The sequence below is a fragment of the Neodiprion lecontei genome, chromosome 7, assembly GCF_021901455.1.
Source record: "Neodiprion lecontei isolate iyNeoLeco1 chromosome 7, iyNeoLeco1.1, whole genome shotgun sequence".
NCBI lineage: Eukaryota > Metazoa > Arthropoda > Insecta > Hymenoptera > Diprionidae > Neodiprion > Neodiprion lecontei.
This window is the reverse complement of record NC_060266.1, coordinates 5158167-5180753: the sequence shown is the minus strand read 5'-3', so window position 1 is coordinate 5180753 and position 22587 is coordinate 5158167. Positions and strand designations below refer to the sequence as shown.

At 38.4% G+C, this 22587-nt stretch overlaps 1 protein-coding gene across 4 annotated transcripts in view; it reads left to right on the top strand.

Annotated features, from left to right (window-relative positions):
- LOC124295608 overlaps nt 1-21240 on the top strand; it is an 89468-nt gene extending 68228 nt beyond the window's left edge. The window contains exons 1-7 of one of the 4 annotated variants that reach the window (XR_006905503.1): nt 6106-6185; nt 14455-14557; nt 16401-16550; nt 17483-17595; nt 18483-18732; nt 18849-19027; nt 19401-21240. The gene's annotated coding sequence lies outside the window, so the exon portion shown is untranslated. Of the gene's footprint in view, nt 1-6105; nt 6186-14454; nt 14558-16400; nt 16551-17482; nt 17596-18482; nt 18733-18848; nt 19028-19400 lie in introns of those variants that run through there. The other 3 variants (XR_006905502.1, XM_046746174.1, XM_046746173.1) reach the window with 3 other exon arrangements.
- Nucleotides 21241-22587: the final 1347 nt, after the last annotated feature.

The following is a 22587-nucleotide window of genomic DNA, read 5'->3' as shown; positions in this document are numbered from 1 at the left end:
TCCTCGTCATAATTGCACGTGGACAATACGGAGCACTCGTGTTGCAGAGTAATTCAACGTAGGATTCCCCAGCTGGTATGTCTCCTCGATCCAACGCAGTGGTATTTCGAATATGGTCTCTTTCGGGCGAAAGAGTCGATGATATTTTATTCATAATCGTTGGTTAGAGGCTTGATTTCCCAAGCCGTGAGTATTCCCTTAACGGAGAAACTGTTTCGACGGTTATCTCTTGCATGACCTTTGCAACGGAGGACGCTAAGCGAAGACTCTGAACGTTCCGCAAGGATGATAAACGCTTTACATCACCGTCGGTCACGCCATTCCTACTGCAATTGCCTAGGGATGAAAAATCACATGCGGTAGCTTTCTTCTCAGGCATAAAAACTCGAGGCCTGATCGAAGGTATTCGAAAATTGGAATTTGATTGACGAGACGTTCGATGGGGTGAGTTTATCCTGATCGCGAATCAATGTGACACCTGAACCTGACTCTGGGAGCTGGTATATCTATCCCTACTTCTTTGACGACGGAAAACGGATCTCTTATTTCGAATTTTATTACTTTAAGAACGAACGAAGCCGATGTTTTCTTCTATTTTTAAACGAACAATCGCTGCGAGACGCGATATGCAACCAAGTACAATTTCAAGAGTCAAAGAAAATCACGCGCAAGTGACGTTTGATTGCAACCAATATTCCAAAGGACATTTCAAGATATGGTTACAAACGGTTTTTACCAAAGTATTCAACGCAGACAGACTTTATATTTTATTCGTAATTGGAATCTTTTGATGTATGAAAATCGAGACAGTGTGAATATGAGAGACGGAGCAGACCGGGTTGGGAAAAAAATTTTAAGATTCGTTCAAGATATTTCACGTTCACTGAGTTGAAAAACGAAGTTCTTACGGGAAATCAGCTACAGAGTTTCCCGTGCAATTTTGCACGCTGGTATGAATTTTTTGACTAGATTTGTTTAAACGATTTCAGAGGTACTCTCAAGTCAACTTTTCATACCTTGCGTCAAATGTTTTATTTCACAAGATCTTATCACAACTGTCTTATACGTCCATCGACAAAAGTGTTGAAACACCTGGTTCGAAGTTATTCTTGAAGAATATTTCAAACCGATTGGCAAAGTTATATTGTCGATCCTTTTTTGCTAATTGCAACGCAAAATCAGTGTGTTCGGTTTACTGTACTTTATTAGTTAAATAAGGCTTTAACGTCAATTTATTCTTACACAAGCATTAAATTTTCGCAACAGTTGCAAGAAAATATAGCAACAGCGATCGTAATGAGAAAGAATAGCAACGGATACTGGACTTTCCGGTAACGGCTAGAAAACTAATTTTCATTTTCTACCTAGAACAATATTTTTCGACTGTGGTAAAAAATGAATATAGTCAAGAACTCAGCGTTAACCGGAACTAGAAATTTCTCTCAGGTGTATCGTTCGATCGAAGATCGAAAACTGGAATTCTTTATGAAGCCTCGCAAAGTATGCCAAACAGTTTTTACTAAAAAGTTGTAAAAAAAAGTTATAAAATTTTATTGTCAGAAAGCACTCAGCAGGCTGCGTGAACTCTTAGGCGCCCCTTTTATATAGAAAGTTACTTCGCAGTTTATACTTGGGAATCACCCGTGATCACGTGAAGCCGCGACCTCGAACTTGAAGAACTCCCTTCTATTTTTGGCTCGCGATACGCGGTGGGAAATTCAAACTGTTATACAGTCTTCTTGCTTGCTTCTAACTTTAATCGAATTATCATACAACCTGCAGCCGTTGCCCCGTGAGAATCGATCTCATTTTGGAGTAGGTCACGTCGGTTGAAAATCGCTTCGGTAAATCGTGTCTTTACACTTAGGAGAACAGTAAAATCCATCAGACTGACTGCCCTAAATTTTCTTACACATTACCGTCAGGGTCAAGCTTTGATAAGACTAGAAAATAACAAACGAGTAGACGAATAAAAATAAAAAGTGGCTAAATTTTAGGAAGTCGTACATCGATTTCGAATCCTTAATGAATGAATTGACAGCGTCTCATATACGAGACATCATTTTCCATTCGGTTATTCATGATTTAGATTCCATTTATGACATATTATCCCTGTAGTTTTTTTTTTTTTTTGCATATTTGGACATCTAAGATGTCAATGTTGATGAGTGTTGAAAATGCCTGTTTTTACAGAATAGATGTAATTGTGGGAAGTTTACGGGGACTGGTAAAGTGAAACTCGGTAATCTTGGGTTTTTGGATCCCTACAAAATAGTGGATCCAATATGGCGGACCCAGAATATAAAATTTGATCAGATTTGTATGAAATTTGTTCGTATGAAGGTTTTTGGGATCGCTGAAAACGAATCTGACGTCTATATTTCAAAATTCAAAATGGCGGATCCGCTGTGACGAACTGAAAATAAAAAAAATTGACTCAATTCACTCATATAAGATCCGAGTTTTTTGATTTTTGAAAATTTCTCATATCCAACTCGATTTTCGAAATCACCGAGATCGAGAACTTTTATAAATACCCAGTTTCAAGTAATTTAACCGCAAGGAAAAATGTATGCTTCAAAAGGTTAACGATACTTCAAATTAACTGATTTTAATGAAACCAGTATTTTAACGAGGCTCAGCCTACGTAATTTTTGAATAAGACAAACCCCGATCGAACATAAATTTCCAAAATTCACCGACTTTTTCCCAACGAATTTTCAAATTTTTCATCAACATGTTTTTTAATTTTCGGAAAATCCAAGGTGACTTGATTTTCGTTCCACCGAAGGAAAAAGCAAACGCCGAGAACGCATGTATAATCATCTCTTCCTGCGGTTAGAGTATGTTTCAGAAGTTTCACGTGTCAGGTGAAACGCCATAAAGTTCACAAAGCTCTATAATATTGTTTGTTTATGCATCACAAGGGCCAGGCTTGAATTTAAACATGTTTGTCTTGTCCATTCTCGAGGCATAGAATTTCGAATTCAGTCTCGGAGAGCAGGCGACCTCAATTTCATTTTCATATCTCGAGAATTCCAAATTACAGTTTTTTTTTTTTTTTTTTTCTTCCCCATTACTGGTGAACGTAAAAAAGTTTTACTCCATCATTACGAAAAAAAAAAAAAAATAAATAAAATAAAAAATCACTCAGCAGTAGTTAGCAGCTCATTTTCAATTTTCAGACGCTCCAACTCTTCGAGCGTTTCTTCGATACTTTGAAAATCGAACGTAACTTATTTTGCGAACAAAGTTTATTCAAACTGACCGATCGTTCGTTAATTCTTCGTTGATATATTTCGCAGACTGAAGAAACGTGACGAATTACAATAATCATAAGTTTTAAACATTGATCAAATATTCTCAACGATTCAAAAATTTACTCTGAGAATATTATCTGAGATTCTCGTCACGTTGAAAGTTGAAAAAAAAATTTCATCACCCCAGTCAGAGTTTGCGATCGACAATTTCTCTCAGAATCGGTTTTGATCGTATTATCTTTTTTTTTTACTACCGAAGATACGTACCTCGACATTCAGGCATATATATATATATGAACGTGAAGAACGATTGGTTTATATTTTACGATCCGATTGAGTGCAAGCGGGGGAGAATATCTTGAATCAAATTCTGAACTGTCGTAAATTTCTCTAGACAAGCATTGCGAGGTTTGCTATCGGACTTCGAATCAAAAGCGGTAAATTATTATTATAATACCTATAATATCTGGTAGCTTGAAACCTCTCGACTCTTTCGAAATTCATTTTTATTGCGAAAACATGGACGTCTGGTTTAATCTATGCGTTCGATATCTCCAACTAACTGTTCGGATGTCAAATTTTTAGCAACAAATTACGAGATAATATATTTTCATGTAACTATTGAGATAATTCGACGTTAGTTTAACCATAAATTGACGCTAGAGACTTGATTAAATGAAAATATGAAAGAGTATCCGATATTTTCGGGAGGCAATGTGTGAGCTTAAAGTTACGTAAGAGTGGAGGGTGCACGTGGTTAGTTTTAAGGTTTGTTTAATACCAGCTCAAGATGCTCTGGCTAAGAAAATGCCCATATCGCCTGATTCAAGGGAACTATAAATGTTTAACGTCTCGATAGATCGATCTGCTAAGAAAAAAAAAAATAATAATGAAATTAAGACGTGACTAGAAAATAGATTTTTGTGTCAATATTCAAAACAGTGTTTGAATATCGCTAATTTTAGGAGCATAATTATCGTTAAATACGGCTGAACTTTTATCTCTCATACGGACCGGCTGTGAGTTTGAATTTAACGTTACAAGTTCAATTCACCTTTGAATGAATTACGTTTTAATTGATGAAAGAGGTTTCTAGAAGACTTGAAATTCGTTATAAAATTCTCTGTATAACTATTTTATGCATATATTTTTCCTTGCCTGCGATTCGGTTGAAATTTTGCATAAATGGGTTTTTAGGATCGCTGATTACGAATCTGAAGTCGAAAATCGAAAATTCAAAATGGTGGATCCAATATGGCGGAAGAACAAAAACAACAAGAAGAAAGATTATGAAATAGGTCGGTAAAAATTTTTGGTATGTGATTTTCATGACAGGAAAAGCTCGAATTTCGACCATTTGATTACATATGCTATTTTTTCAATAAATAAATGAATTTTTTATTTTTTTAACACTTAGAAAATATTTCCGGGACCATGTGGAACCAAAAAACTCGGTAGTTGTTTCCAAAAACGTAGTTTAATAGATAAATTTTTGTTGATTCCATGATTAAAGCCAAAATTCACTTATTCGCGCATGGCTGAGTGAAAAAGAGCAGAAAACAACTCGTGGCAATTCCGAGCTATCACGGAAGTAAAAAATAATCAAACTGTTAAGGTAATATTTTTCATGTAGAATTAGCCACGGTTTGGCTTCGACGGAGATGCGCTTTTGTCTGGCCATAAATCTCCCTCAAGTATTTAAGTACCTCTGACAATTTGTCTCTTGACAGGTCATTTCACCTTCAGTAACAACTCGAAACACTTCGCAGGAGGAGAATCGTCGATCTCCGTACGTTGGATGGATTTTTTTGACGAGATGAATTTTAATACGCGCGTTGAACTTCGAGCCAACTTGTCACACGATATTCAGTCTTTGACGAAGAATTTTAATCAAATCGTCGGGTAAACCAGAGAGATCAGTTTCACGTTCGAAATACAGAAATAGAGAGAGCCGCAATTTCCGGTTCTGTTATATCGGACTAATTCTCGCAGTTCCTCGCCCACGTGACCTACTTTGAGATCCGCAGGTGTGAATTTTCAGGCGGTGTGTGTGTCTGACACTAGAAACTTGTCTGATTGTCAGACAAATATCGGAAGTCACGCGGCTAGCTCTAATTTTTTGTCCGTGTCACGATACCGGCGTGGCGGTGAAAATCATGGACGCAAATAATTCCGTACGCGGTGATACGCCGGGTCACCACGTGTCAAAAAAGACTTGGTGAATTATGCGACAGCGATAGAATCCGAAATCTATGAACAAAACGCAAAAATTTGTGTAAAAATTAATTTAATAAATAGCCAAAAATAATTTCCCTAGTAGCTACACTGAGAAAAATTTCATTTGTTGTCAAAAGTAAATATTCACCCGAGACACCAAAAAATTGAATTATTCTATGACGCCATTTTTCATTAATCGATTAATCGCACATCACAATTACGGCCAAAAAATTTCTATTTCAATGCTTTAAATTCAATGAAATAAAATATACATGTCTCGTGAAACATTGAAATCTTTTTCACGAATTTACAGGACTGTAAATCTGGCGTGTAATACAGGCGAAATTACAGACAGCGATATATTTGCCTCGCCTCTTACGTACGCGTAAAACAACGCGTCTCCTGTCTGCGGTTTTCAACGGCAGTGTTTAGGAAACAGCCGCCTTTCGGTTTTACCGCTAACGTAATTAACTTCGTCCGGTTTTTTGTTACGAAGGTCGTTAGGCGGACATTACTTGTCTTCAAAATTAAGACCGAAGTCGCCTGACCCTGGAGATTTTGCGAAGCTTATTTAAGGCCTCGACGACTGTCGCGAGCCTTCGTTGAACCCTTCAAACTTCTTTACACCAGCTGCGATATACTCGGTTCCTTGAAAGCGGCTCTACGTTCCGCCTCCTCGCAAGATAGCGACGCCATTTTTCACCTGACGTAAGTGATGTTTTGCGTGATTATATACTTGATAGATGGGCACCTGGAACCTTGCTCCGATAAATTTTCATGAAAAATGTAGGATTTTTCACCCTTAGTTCGCGGTTCTGATCAGCTTTTCCAGAACAAGTTATACGATTTATTTCTTTTTTCCCTCCATTGAGAAAAATTTCATTTGTTGCAGTAACTAGAAAAGTTCAGTAAAACATGTATCGTTAAAAATACTGTTTGAATATTTTTGGAATGGACGAAAAACGAGGTACATTGTGATTTTTCAATTTATTCTTGCACGAGCATTAAATTTTCGCAACAGTTGCAAGAAAATCTAGCAACAGTGATCGTGATGCGAAAGAATAGCAACGGATAATAGACTTTCCGGTAACGGTTAGAAAAAACTAATTTTCATTTTCTACCAAGAACTGTATTTTTCGATTGTGGTAAAAAATGAAAATAGTTAAATACTGAGCGATAACCGTAACGAAAAATTTCTCTCAGTGCCTCTAGAATAATGATAAAGTGTATAAAAATAAAAAGCTTTGCCTTAATTCTGGTCAAAAATTTCCTTGAATCTCTGCAAACTTGAGAACATCCTTTTGTATAAATATGTAACGCTGTCTTCCCTTTTCCGTATATGGGAGAAAAATTTACCAATTTCAAACGTCTGAATTTTCGTCCAACAGTCGATTCGGGAATTAGAAATTGTGCCTTTTTTTTTCTTTATTTTTATTTTTTGTATTCTCAGTTATATCCAACTGTCAGGCTGTATAAAATAAGCTGTCAGACTCAGTTGCTCATTCGGTGGGCAATATGAGCCGGGTTCTTGGGCACAGTGGTGAAACCAATTTGAGAACACACGTGTAGTTATACGTATGATAATAAACCATTCGGAATGACTGAACTAATACGATCCCTTTTGTCCGAGCTACGTGGCAAAGTTCTGTTGTAATAGAACTTGACGTGCGATAGCCAATTTTTTCCATCAGCTGCTGTTAGTAGGGAGGGAATATTGTGGTGCTTTTTTTTTTCCTTACTGTGCTTATGTGAAAAATGAAACTTTGGTTGTTCGCGCAGGTATGTTTCAATTTGTTTTATACCATTGTCCAGCAAATATTCGATATCGAATAATGTACCGCTCGAGAGGCTAAATTGCTTATGGAATATGTATATTTTGTACGAATCGGGTATAAAATACCGCCTGAAATAGAAACGCCATGTGAAAATGACATGTGTATCGCGTTTCTGAAGCGACGCGCTGATTCAATTTACTCAATATCGGAATATCATGTGCCTTGATGTAGTAACTTTTATCGAAATAAATTATCAAGCTGCTACTTATTCAAACTTCTTTACTTGTCACGCTGTTGCCTCAAGGCAAGGAAGTAGAAGCACGACCTCCAAGTTGAAACTTCATTTACTAGATTTTACTATCAACTATTTTTCTAGACTATTTATCAGGCAAGAGGATAATATTATCGGTGAGAAAATCTTAGAGGCATATGAGCTTTTCCAAGAAGAGATCTTTTACTATATTCTTTCGTGAAACTTGAATACATCGCCAGAACAAGATCCCCAAAAGATACATTAAATTGAAATGATTATCTTGGGTAACGTCGACCATTTATTGTAAGATGCTTGTGGCTTGTGTTAAATTACACAACCGGATTGGAATGATACAAACGTGACGGAACGGGTAAAGATTTAACATGAAACAAGATAATGCTTAAGGAGTTACGTTTACCTGCAGGAACGGCTAAAACTAGGGTCATGTTGAAGAATTTTTTTCGTCCATAAAACTGAATTTTATTGAACAACTATTATACATCTTTTAAAGTACGACATTTTATCTATATTGTGAGAGAATTTGGTCGAAAGATTTCAAACGGTAAAAAAGTCACAGTCGTTTTCCTAGGACATGTTGTTGTTGATAGGGTTTGCGGTACCAGACGTGCCTGCGCCATTTTTTATCTGAAAAAAGAAAGAAAATTTTCTTTCTTAAAGTAGATAGACTAGTACTTGTCGAGCCGGGGAATTTAAAAATTCTATTTTTTCCGATAATGGTAGTCTTTGGATTAAAATAGGCGAATGATTGAATATTGCTGATACGAATTTTCGAGGTCAAAATCTCAAATAATTGAGGTAGCGACTCGGAAAGGTTCGGGAAGCATTTGTTGTCGGGTCGGAAAGTTGATTCTTCAAAGAACGGTCGGAATTCAATGCTCATGCTCTTTGAAAATTCAAACGTACGCATTTTTCGTACGTTGGTCGGCCTGCATCGCAGACAAGAATATCGCTGCGGGAAGATTTCGCCGACCAATGAGATTGATTTATTTGGCGCATGCGCTGTTGATTTTCAACTTTCGAGAGATTGTTCTGGTATGTAACCGTTTAAGACTGGTGTTCCAAGTCGGACCGAATCCTGATAGGAATATTTCGGATCAGCGCGTCAATTATCCCATATGCACTAGAAACCCGCAGGCTATGAACGACCACTGCGAAACGAGAGGACGGGATGATCACTTAAGTCTCATGTAAAGGCGGTCGATAGGGAATATTGTTTCACCCCTGGCGAATATAATTTCCCCCGACATCGCAAAGTCGTGAAAGGAATTTCCTCGAAGCTTATTATCAGAGGCGTCAAATGTAGAAGAATGGATCGACGATCCTTGAATCGAGCAATCTATTACGTTCAATGTTTCGGTGTTGTCGATACGGACTGTGAGTTACCCCGTGTCACATCGCGTACCTATCTCAGATTTCCCCTAAGTGCCTCGAGAGCCTTTTCTACATGAATAATCCAGACCGCCCTGCGGGAAACGGTATCTCTTACACGCATCCATGATTGTCGTCCTCAAACATCGCTCAATAAGTTGACGAATGTTCTTGAAAACATCGAAATCCAGACAAATTCAAAACGAAGACTAGCTGATAGTTAATGTACACTCACCAGTGTCCAAAATTTGACGTACAGTCGGATCGATTGCATGGCGCCCAGTGGTCTTGGAAATGATCTTGAATTTTTCTTGTGTCCCGCAAAAATGTTATTTTCAATGTCCTTGAATAACCTGGAAATGTCCTCGAATTTGTTACGGATTTTTTACTGGATACCATGGATTGGTTCCAGATAGGAAAGTTTCATCAACATCCTCCGACAAATTGAGTCCATTTCCTTACGACAATAAGTCCACAGTGTACGTTACTTGGGTGCAGATTTTTCGCAATATATGAAAGGTTGATAGTGCAAGTCAGGTTATACACTACATTCCCGTTTCCAACGAATCGTTTTTCTTGTTCTGTGAACCGCGGTCGTTTCGCCCGGTGAGCATATGTCCATTGCACAACACGGAGCCGAATGGGTCTCCACAATTTGTCCATGCCGCTTGGCTGCCGTGGTGAAATATGAATTTTTCTCCTACGTCACGTCGGGTTAGCAGAGTTGCCTCCATCCGGGGATGAAATACAGGCTTTTTCTGCACGGGTGAATAGATCGGGTTCTTTTATAAAGTACAGAAACCGTTCTCTCTCTCTCTCTCTCTCTTTTTCTGTCTCCCTTTCCTTGGTCAACAAGATCGAAACAGCTTACGGCACGTGAACAGTGTCGTGCAATAACCCTGCAATTTTGTCGAAATGGAAAACAGTGTGTGACCCAAGTCGCGGTGATCCAAGAACAAGCGAATGGCTTTTGTGATATTACATGTATTCGTTACTCTCCGTGTCGCGAGATATGCTGTAATACACACACTTACCCTACGTCAGAGGTTGGAATGAGGCAATTCTGTGGCATGCCCTGGATGAAACAATTATTAATGAAGTAGAAACGCGATGCCATACCTCGGCACAAGTAATACCTTTCAAATAAAACCGACGAGACAAATGCTCTCCTCGTATATGTCATCGTAGCAAGGATGTGGAACACGGTTCGTCGTATACGTATCTACTCACGCTTTCGTTAATTATAAAAGGAAGCTGGTGACTACCAGGGTTTTGCCTGGCGGCATATGCTCGGCTTCTGTGCTGCATGTTCAGTGCGATGCACGGCGAGAGGTTGGCTCGCTTCGAAATATGCTCCGCATTGTTCGTGAAATTTTATGAAATCCTTTGAAATAATAGGAAACCTCGTGAAATCATCGAAAATCTCGGAAATCTTTGAAATTACATGGAATTTTTAGAACACTTTGAATCCTGAAATCATGTAACTTCTTTTGAAATTTCGTGAAATCGTTTGAAATCTCTGAAGTCTTGTTGGAAGCACATTGGAATTCTTGAAGCCCATGAATTATTTCGAAATCCTTTGTAATTCTTTGAAATCTTGTCAAATCCTGTGACATTTTTTGAAATTTTTTAATACTACTTGAAATCTCTGAAGTCTTATTGAAGTCATGTGAAATTCAATGTACGCGCAAACTGATGAGTGTTTAACCCTTCGCCATGACGTTTTTCATATCATAATCGAGTCAATAAACTCGGGGCTATATTATCTTGAGTAACGTTGACGTCGCAGCGAAAGGCACATTTTTGAATGTTTCTTCTTTTGTAATGGGCAACTGCATGTCTTTACCGCAAAGTCGATATGGCATAAACTTCTCTGCACGGCGACCACAACTGTAAAAATTTTATCACGAAAACACAATCGTAAAGTGCGAAAGTTATTCCTGTGTTTCCAGGCATTTCAACAGCTCCGCTTCTGGCAAGGAACAACTTCGTTTCAAATCGTTCTTATTCTCTTCATGTTGTACCGACTAACAGGCACCATTACATTAACCGTGAATGTTAGTCGGCGGATACAGCATGAATCAACGTCTCATTTGTCCCAACTATATCGACAACAGTTGTATTCAGTTCTCAAAATCGAAACTGTAAGTCATTAAAGGACAAGACTCATCCGACCAAAGACATGAGATATAGTTTTCGTGTACTGAACGTTGGTACAACGGCATGCCAATAGAAGAAATTTGTAATTGTTGGGGTTAAGAGTTAAGGAGTGTTCATAGTTATATCTGAGGCTGTTATGAAGGGATCGAGGTTATATGAAGCGTTTACCCTACAAATGTGGCCGGGTTCATCTCCCTCGTTTGCGACTTTGAAGCAGAGAATTTCCCGGTCAGCCAGCTACCTTTGACCTTCGACCTTTCCTCAGGCGTCAAACAAACGAGCCGTCGGCCTTCTCTTCCTTCCCCAGTTTAAGCTCCGCCAATCGCCGCCACTCGCAAAACCTTCACACCGAGGGCGTACATTGCCAATTGATGTCCAGGACTGAACTGGTGTATACCTGCAGAGAAGTTATCGGGCGGATGGATATGAACTCGTCAGAGGTGCGTTCAGCGGTTTAACTCTAAAACTTACAAGAAAGGTATTCCAGGCCGATCCCTCCGATTTGATTCCTTTTGTAATATGTCATAGTAGATCGAAAACTAAGCGATACGTATTTTTTTTCATCTGCCATTGAATACTTTGAGGGAGTGAAACCAACCTCCGAAGTAAGGCATGTCAAGTGACGATTTGGCATGCACTAGTTTTGGGTGATCGTTGAAAATGCACCTTCATTTCAAACCGCGTCCAAAAATGTTGGAACCGAATCGGAAACACTGCAGAGTTTAATCATTTTGAACATTTTACTTCCGTTTCATTCCTGTTTACTATCCTTCGTACAAATTTGGTAAACATTGATGGAGATATTTTGCACTGGATTTTGTCCATTTTTTAACATTTGATCAAAACTGCGGGTCCCATTAATTCTCGAGTGATCTATTCTTCGGTTCTTGAAAAGTGTGCAATACCCGGATATTATCAGAGTGTTCAGCCATGTTCGTCTACGGGCAGTGAATCGTTTTTGAAGAAATTAACTTTTCTCTCTATTTCGCTACTGATGCCTCTACAATCTCCAATTCCACTCTTCGATGGATCCGTCAAATACTCCTTGTTCGATTAATTTCGACAACTCTGGTTTGGGTGATTGCAGTCAGTCAGGAATAATGGTGTAAGAATCGTGGTGTCGTAAGCATCGATTTACCACGTCGAAATAGCTTGCTTTATACGTGTTTTATTAAAATGTTCATTAAAATCGTTCAGTTAAAGATAGATGTGCATGATTGATCGTAGCTGCGAAGCTCGTGTGTTTGTCAGAGGTATATCAGATCAAAAGATGGGCCAGTTAAGCGTGTCAAGATCAAACGAAACAGTGAAAATCATTTCATAACTTGTAAAAGATACGTTGTTGATAAATATATCCATTACTGTACTACAACGATGGATCATTACGCGTCTTAGTTTGAGAAAGCGAGTATGAAGGATACAGAGCAGATGATCTGATTATCTCTGTTTAACTCCACAACTACTACGCGTGTGTTTTTTTATACTTGTCACGGTGATGTGGGTGGTGAAAATGAAACGGCACCACAATTATATGAAATAATATTAAATTTATAATAATCGTAATATAACCACTACAGATGTGGCGAATGTGAGGCAGAATTAATTATCATCTCTTATGCCGGCGTGGCGCTTCAAAATCTACATGGCTTATGCATTATCGTGAGACCCGTGTATTAATTCCTTCATGCAAATAGCGCCAAAGTGAAAATGAAAAGTTTTTTTTTTTTTTTCTTCACATCAAAAGAGATTTTGCTAAATTACACCAAGTCAAACTCTTTTTCGACATCTTGGTTTATTTTTTAATCATAATTGTATGTCAACAGTATTTAACCAATACATTCCCCATGAAACGAATGAAAAACATCCAATCATTGATTATTCTGAAAAGGGATCATCTATTTCCCAGTTCTTTGAAGATTTAAATTTGTCCCTACAACATCGTTTCTCTAATGGACTATCAACGGGTTATAGTAACTTTGACTTGATTAAACGTTGGTAAAATCACTATCAATAATGTTAACTGATATAGAGTTCGAGACAAGCTACGTTTGTTTTCTCAGCTGTGGCAATGTATGATTCTGAACAGAATCAGTTTCCCTGACGACGACGATAATTATTATACTCACTTCTGAATTATCCTAGAATTAGCACGATACATCGAATAATTTTACCCTCTGTCAAACATTGTTCGATTCGACCTACGAAATTATTGTCGCATAGTTTCTCATTCGGAACCAAACAATTTTTCACCGTAATCTACTAGTAAGGTAATCCATAATGTTTACTTGACGATTTACACCTCCGTTGATGGAACATCGTAACTTATACTGCAGTGCTCGTTAAACGCTGCATCAATCCGACGTGTTGCGGGCTCGATTTACGAGGCAAACGTAAGGCGTTGACAGTCGATGAGAAGCGTCTATTTGTTCAGCTCAAGTTACCTCAAGTGAGTTAACCTGATCCTCTGCAGTTTTCTCAAGTCTTGATGCATTTCGGAAAAGCTACATTTCTACAGAGCGAATAACTTAACGATCGAGTGATCTGACGCGCATGCGCTAAAATTCTAGCGCAAATTCAGTTGTTTTGTCAGGTTGACCAACCGTCGTAAGTTCGGATGCCAGGTAGCCGCGATGTATATAACCTCAAAAATATTTACGGCATCTGTAATAGATAAAACATTTTGGTCGTTGGAACTGTTTTTGAAGATCGAATGAGCGAATTGCGAATGTTTTTATTCGTAAAAATTATTAATCGGGGAATGACCGAAGTTGAGCACAACTGCCAACGACAGCTGTAAAAATTTTTGAGGTTACGTACATCGCGGCGACCTGTCGTTCGAACTTATGACGGTTGGTCAACCTGACAAAACAACAGCTTTTGCGCTAGAATTTTAGCGCATGCGCGTTAGGCCATTCATTCGACCCTTAACTACTCATTCTACATACTGCATGTTATAAACTATTTTCTCGATGCCAAGTCGAAATTCTCTTGTTCATGGTTTCGAATAGAAAACCAGACCGCGTTGAGATATTATCTTCAATTGTTCTCAAGATATGCCAGTCGATAAAACCCGTATGCAAAGTTTGCAGACGGTCCAAGTTTAACTAGTGCTATTTTAGACAGGTAAAGTTTAATTTATACTTTGCCTAAAGAGGATGATTCTCGTCGATTTCGCGATTTCATACAATCGAAAATTATAAGGTTTCAAAATTTCAAACGACTACCTTGACTTGATGGACTTGATTTTGTGAAAAAAGTTAATCGGCATTGCCAGATTTTATTTCGTACGAAACCTGAAACCACATTGCCTAGAATGTTATAATGATTTCGAAAAATTGAATTTTTTTCAAAATTTTACCACTAATTCCATACAAATTTCTAAGTATTGCTTTTATTACAGAGAATAAATTCCAAGCGTAAAGTTCAATCGCGAGGTTCTGCCCTATCGATTGGCACCTCAGTCTCATTCGGATAGGAGATTTGACGCCGTTGTATCTGCTTGTGTAAGTACGCCATCCTTATTCTCGCCTCGCGCTTTCATTGGAATCGTATATTGGCTCTTTGGCGTGTTTACTTATCAGAACTATCTGTGTAACTTTTCCTCAATGAAGCGAAATACCCACCAGCTTAATTCTGCAGGAACACGTGAAGTCATATTGCTGAGTAGAACAACAATGCTGAATGTTTTTACAAAGCGACAAAAAAAAAAAAAAGAAAAGCGTTGCAGTAAATTTGTAGAAAAAGTAGTTTTCGGAATGAAGTTAACCATCGCAGAATGAAACTGGACAAAAACACGTTTTGACCATTCCAAAACCATACGAAAGGAAGTATCGGTATCATGAAATTTTGTGTTTATACTTTCAGTATTTTCTACTTGTGTATTTTTATAGCTAATCTGCTAAAATTAACCGTTACTTGCCACCCAGGGGTATAGACCAACCCAACCTTTTTTTTATTAATTTTAAGTACCTAAACGGCCCAGTTAGAATTTCAGCTCATAATATTGAACAATAAAAAAATTGTCAATTTTTGTGTCAAAATTACTATTTTTCTTTTTCTTCCTATAGAATTATATTGCATTATTTTTAGTATACTTAAATTTAATCTTTGACTATATTAACTACGTGATCCTAAGTAAACGTTCAATATGTTCTAAAAAAAATTTCAACTAAAAATGTTCAACAGTTTATTTTTTATAACAATTTTTGCCAGTCCGGCAAGTAGGTGATTTTACAGGAGTTTGGCAAGTAAGGTTTAACAATATGTATTATCGGTTTTTTTCTCAATCAACCTGAATAACACATTATTTCCGATACCTTGAACAAGGTTTTCCGGATTATCAAACTCTGTGCAATTTTTCGTGCTTACCGAATGTCTTGAATTCATTGAATCGGACATTACCGATAGCTTCCTTTATACCTCTATAACTTATATATAAGAATTATATCGGTTTCACCACGTGGATTTTCTCTCTTCGGCACGGGCATTTCCGCGCGGTCCTCGTTTGTCAAAGCGACGTTATAGGACTCTTGGCATCAATCAACCCCGTCCGTTAGCCCTTGGAGTGAAAGTAAGATGGCCGCCGAACAGGGAGCCTTGAATTGACACGTGACAGCGATGGGCGGCCTATCGGATACATTCGTATAAGAAAGGGAACGGTTGATGGTACATTTTTTATCCATCGTACCATGACGCGAACGTTTGAAAGGAAAGTAGGCTATTCCCGGAATTTTACAACAACGTCGAATATCATTTCAGCATACAATCACAGAGTCTTCGTAACACGGTGCTTATGATATGCGTCTTTACTCCGTTCCATATTTTACAAAGGATATCGTACGGTCTTGACGATATTCCGGTAAGAAATTCAATGCCAGCAAATTGTATACCAAGCAATGACATTAGGTGTACACTGTACTGCAAAAGCTTAAAACCAGTTTGACGCAAACACTGGAAATATCCTGCTGAGGGACAATAAAATGGTACAATTTTGCGCAGAGGTGCCTTTTTTAATTGGGTTTCAATTCTGTTCTATGCGCTCGATTTTTTAATCCAATATTATTTGTTTTTGCAATTAATTTTGGCAACTTTCATACAAACAACTGGAAACTTTTTCGTTGATGTGTTTAGGTGCTTATTCATTTGCGATGAAATTCGGTAAGCTTAAAAATAAGTAAATTTTGTTGAGGAGAATCCAATGAGGCGATGACCGTTTGAAATTTGGAACCGGGGAAAACGCGCAAAGGTTTAATTAATCACGTAGCTTTTTGCCTCGCGTTTTCCGTCCTTGAGATAACTTCTAAATTTGATGAGTTAGTTGTTTGACAATATTATCCTTTGTTTCAGCCCATCTTCGCAATCCGAGGTATATCATCATTCCACGTCACGTTGTCCAATCGACAGCACCGCCATCTTGGAGGTTAAGGAAAGTCAAACTATTAGCTAAGAACGACGCACGATGCGAGTTGTCAAACTTCTCTGTCCCTTCAGCTAAGAGTGAGTTTAAAATGACGAAAAAATTTCCATGACTACGTCACTTGACGAGGTGAAAGACACGTCGGAAAACAAATAACGAAGTTGTATCGACACACGAATCTGTAATATTCGCGTTGGCATGAATAGAGTGAAAAGATAAGTCGACAAAGAAAGCAGGCAAACGGGGAAGGAAAAAATTAACAAACTGGAAAAACGTAAATGAACGCTATGAGAAGCATGATATGGAAGCTTCGCCCACGTAAAAAGCTTGTCAACCGGGTCGAGGCTAATCAAAAAGGGCCGTTAAGCCTCTCCACTTCTTCTCCTTTCATTCAACCACTTCCTTTCTCTCGACACTCATATACCTCTGACCATTTCCAGGGATTGATTGGTTCCATTATTAATCTAACTTGTCCGCTCAAGGCATGATTTATGTTGTTTTGTTCTCTAGTTCGTACTTTTCATCAGGTGTTTAAAAACATTTAAAAACGTTGACTGGAAACTGAAAAAATACTCAGTGACAGAATTGTTGATTACTTCAACTTCGACTTTACAGGCACGTAAAATAAATTGGACAGTAATCAACGGCGGATGACTTTACCACTTTCATTTCTCACAGGAAGGAATTGAATCGATTTTTTTTCTTCATTCATTTCTCCCTGAGTAAGCTTCTATTTTCCGTCCCTCTACTTTTTCCGTCACCCCCATACCTTCTATGTAACCTCAACTCGCGTGGCTTTCACTTCCGAGATTGCTAGCCACGCGGCTCGTTTTTATAATTCACTAAATTCAATCCTGGGAAGTCATTCACACTCCCCGGGCTGTTTTATACTTTCGTCCGTGCTTCTGCGAAGATCCTCCGTCTATCATGTGTATATATATATATATACACACCTATATGCTTAGCAAGGAAACGAAACTAATTTTTATCATTTTTTTTTTTTTTATCCAAGACGAAGAAAATTCTACGCGTTCGTCAAGTATTGAATTTGGGCAGCCACGTCATGACACAAAGTAGAATGAAAGAGGAACTTGCCAAGTGAAATACTTCGGGAAAATCAGAGAGGTAACTGATTTCTCATACTTCTCCATCGTTGTTGTCTACCTACTTATTTTACCTAGGGTCGGAAGATTGTTGTTAAAAAAAAAAAAAAAAAAAAAATTACGGACTCTGAAACAAATTCTGTCCACGAATAAAATACAATTAGCGTATATGTAAAGGAAGGGAGAAATGGGGCGCATGATAGAAATTTATTAAAATTATAAAGTCGTGGTACATTTCACAAGGAAGTCTTTTATAACTTGTGAGCTCGTTACGGGACGAAACGTTTCACAATCATTATTATACCGTGCAACAGAAGATTTACCTTATCGAATCGATTAACTGTCCAAATATGATCTGCAATTACGAAAGTCGCATTACACTCCAGGCCTTATTGGATTTTGTGAAAAGATGACAGTCATCTCGACTGATAAATGAGTAATTATCTTCAAAGCAATAACTTCTCAACGCCACCTGTATCGACTATCAATGGTTTTCCTAACAAGGTGTAATCAATCAAGTATCGCTAATTGGAAAGAAATTGAGAAAGATCAGTAAAGGAATTGCCGAACGTATTTTCGGGTAACTCGGAAAGGGGATTTCAGACGTCACTCGTTACACTCATTGTTGGTACAAATTCGCGTTTTTCTGTTCGCGTTATTTAAAACGGATATATAATGGTGGGGCGCCATGAGGAGGTCAGTCAGAAACACGTTATGCATGTTCTGGGAAACGCCTCGTGAATATTTAACAAACATTTGAATGGATGGCGATTCATGCTTCATCAGGTTACACGTAATCCTGGGTTTAACCCTTGAATACTTGATTCCAACGTCGTATTCGAAATACATTATACGGATGTCTGATCAGTCTGTCTTTTCTACTTTAAAAACCCTTCATTCACGTTCCAGCAAAAAAACCAGAGACTACAAATTCCCCATCTCTCCAATTAAAACTGGTTCTTCCCAGACGGTATGTCAGCTATAGGTAATTACTGCGAAGGTCTGATGGTAATCTACTCAACATCCTACATCGAAGAATCTAATGTACCTATCTACCTACTATGACTGACCTCAGAAAGATCTGCGCACAGACTGCTGGCAGACTGATCAGATCGCTACTTCGCTGACTCTATTCATTTGCGGACTAATTTAATCAAAAGTTAGTACGATGGATTCTCTCCATAACTTCTGGTGCGCTAACTTCTACCTCAGACCGCGCCATCTCGTCACACGCCTTGGTGTATATTATATACGTGTGAATCCATATTGCATCAGCACAGGATTACATCAGCCTTCATACTAAATCAGCGCAGCATAACGAGCGATTGCCTGATTGGCGCATTTGGAAACCAGTCCTAGCTTCCCGATTCCTAGAAAAGCTTCGCCCCACGGAGTCCGAGCGCCGGAAGTTATGGAGTGTCACAGCTAAACTAATGACGCCACGTAATGAGCAGGTATTTCTACGCACAAATGCTCATTGGTCTACGGGAACAATCGTGTGAATTAATATACGTACTCATATTGATATTTTGATTCCGTCATCAACCCCTTATCAGTCAGACAAAAATGTGACTTTCGTGCCACTTTTGTGTTGAAAAAAACATTTCATAGATTTATTCTATAATTTAGCGAGCTTAAAAACGATCATTTACCAAATTAGAGTCAAATCGATGTAGTAAAAACATTTGTTTCTTTAAAATTCCCACATATGTGTCATGACACAAAAGTGGCACGACTTCTTTCTGTCGACATGTCTGGCACTGAAACAGTCCAAGGGTTGAGTAGTCGACCACGAGATTAAAGTCATATGTATTTTCTACTTTTCAGAAATAAGTTTCCTGGATACCTCGATCAAACTTCCGTAAGATATAGGAACCGAACATACACACTGCATATAATGCCGGACCGTTCGCTGGTATAGGATAATCGCATTCCTCTAGCCAGCAATACGTCTGTTGCCCGGAACTCACACAGAGTTCATGGAATTTCCATTAAATTCTAACGATGATGGCCGACGTATTGCATGCTTGCAGATGATTTAGAGCTCTTCGGCCACACACACATACACACATTAATCGCAAAAGGAAAGTCGAACTGAAAGGAATTGCTGCGACATTAGAAGACAGAAGGCTTATAATAGTGGATATAAAAATGAACTTAAAATATTCTGAAACGGAAGACTAACAATTATGAACATTGCTTTGTGTTTATATGTCAATCTGAATGATTAACATGGTGAATATAAGTATCTCACTGATTGAAAATTGATCTGTAAAGTTGAGGATTATTTCTTTTTACGCCAAAGTTCATTGCGCAAGTTCCATGCAAGTGGAGCTGTGATCAGTAATTTTGATAGATTGACGGAAGTGGAAATTTTTCACCCTGCTATGAGTTTCTATTTTTGAAGAAATGATAAGTTTATGAGACATATTTTTTTGATTTAAGATTAATGATATATTTATGAGATGATATTGATTTTATTTGTTATTGACTTGGTCATAAAAAAGTTGTATTTCTGTTTCGTTGAAAGATGTGAATTCAATAAATGATTGCATCCCGTATTAGGTGATGATATTGATAGTGTTTGTTATAAGCTTTATCCCGTAGATACTGTAATTCCATTTGTAAGATTGTTCTTCCGAATCGTTACATGATGTAAATACAATGAACGGTTACACCTTACCATGTGATGCTATTGATAGAATTTGATGTAAGATTTATGCTATAAACATTGTAATACTATCGTATTACAAGATGCACGTATACTAAGAATATGTACGATGATTAAATTTAGAAATAACTGGAATATTTCATTGAGCTGAATAGTAGAAATGAAAATAAGTACGTTGACCTTGGGTCAATTTCAAACATAGATAAGTTTGAGTCAAGTCATCAATTATCATTTTTCTGGATAAATGCTGCGGTCTCCAGCAGTGAATGACTTTTGAATGTTTATGAGACTTAAAGACGTCAAGAAACGCTTAGGACCGACAGCAGAGAAATTACGAGGGAAATCTTCAGTTCTTTGGCTGTGATTTTCATCCATTGCGCGCAAACGATTTCTCTCGGCAAGTAAGGTCGCAATAGTGCATCTAAGCATTATTCAAAATCATTAGAACTTTCACCAGTAATCCAAAGGGGCAAGCCTTGCTTTTTCTTTCATCTTGTAAAAAAACGCTATTCACCTTAATATCGATTCACATGACCCTTATTGGAACAATTAAATTCAGCGCATAGCAAACAACGGATTTTAGAAATCGTGGGACAAACACCTCAGCAAAAACAAAGATAATACAGAGAAATCAATTCATTCTAGATTGATTTGTTTTATAACAGATTACATCAGATAGTAACGGTATACTATTATACATATCATATCCTACAGATGGCCTTTCAGTACACCTGCACGCAGACCAGAGCTTAATCTCTTCTTATGAACTACAATGATAAATATCTCGTATAACATATTTCATATTCTGCCTGAGGCTGTGTGTATTGCACTTCTTCTTTAGCATAAAATTGTTAAATTTCTTATGTAATGGACGATCACTCTTTTCCATTTCTTCTTGACTTGGACCATAATACTACAATTTCGCAACTTCTTAAAGTACTATACACTGACACAAAAACAATTGTACTACGATAGAAACATATTGAATAAACTGAAACTGAAACTTGAAACCTATCTGTTGTAATTGATTTTCCTCTCCTCTTCAATAATTCGGGTGCATGTTTTCTTCTTTTCAACCGTTACTCTTGATCCGTGGTTCGCTCAGCAAGCGCTCACGAGCCCTTTCAAGCAAGCAGGCATGCCTTCAGTCACACAGCGTCGACATCACATGCAGTCAATCAATCAATCAATGTGTCCCTGATTTTAGAAGAGCTCCTCGGGTCTCCTGTGCTCCTGATACCAGGAGTCATTTTTGCTGAAATTTCTCCGATTCGCTTAGGTCTAAGAGAAAATGGCGGGAAAATCAGCTATCACATGCCCTTTTAATCAAGCAGGCATGCCTTCAGTCACACAGCGTCGACATCACATGCAGTCAATCAATCAATCAATGTGTCCCTGTGTTTAGAAGAGCTCCTTGGGTTTTCTGCGCTCCTGATACTCGGAGCATGCATGCCTTCAGTCACACAGCGTCGACATCACATGCAGTCAATCAATCAATCAATGTGTCCCTGTTTTTAGAAGAGCTCCTCGGGTCTCCTGTGCTCCTGATACCAGGAGTCATTTTCGCTGAAATTTCTCCGATTTGCTTAGTTCCAATAAGAAGTGGCACGAAAGTTAGCGATCTCATGCCCTCTCAATCAAGCAGGCATGCCTTCAGTCACACAGCGTGGATGTCACATGCAATCAATCAACGTGTCCCTGTGTTAAGAAGAGCTCCTTGGTTTTTCTGCGCTCCTGATACTCGGAGCATGCATGCCTTTAGTCACACAGCGTCGACATCACATGCAGTCAATCAATCAATCAATGTGTCCCTGTTTTTAGAAGAGCTCCTCGGGTCTCCTGTGCTCCTGATACCAGGAGTCATTTTCGCTGAAATTTCTCCGATTTGCTTAGTTCCAATAAGAAGTGGCACGAAAATTAGCGATCTCATGCCCTCTCAATCAAGCAGGCATGCCTTCAGTCACACAGCGTGGATGTCACATGCAATCAATCAACGTGTCCCTGTGTTAAGAAGAGCTCCTTGGTTTTTCTGCGCTCCTGATACTCGGAGCATGCATGCCTTTAGTCACACAGCGTCGACATCACATGCAGTCAATCAATCAATCAATGTGTCCCTGTTTTTAGAAGAGCTCCTCGGGTCTCCTGTGCTCCTGATACCAGGAGTCATTTTCGCTGAAATTTCTCCGATTCGCTTAGGTCTAAGAGAAAATGGCGGGAAAATCAGCTATCACATGCCCTCTCAATCAAGCAGGCATGCCTTCAGTCACACAGCGTCGACATCACATGCAGTCAATCAATCAATCAATGTGTCCCTGTGTTTAGAAGAGCTCCTTGGTTTTTCTG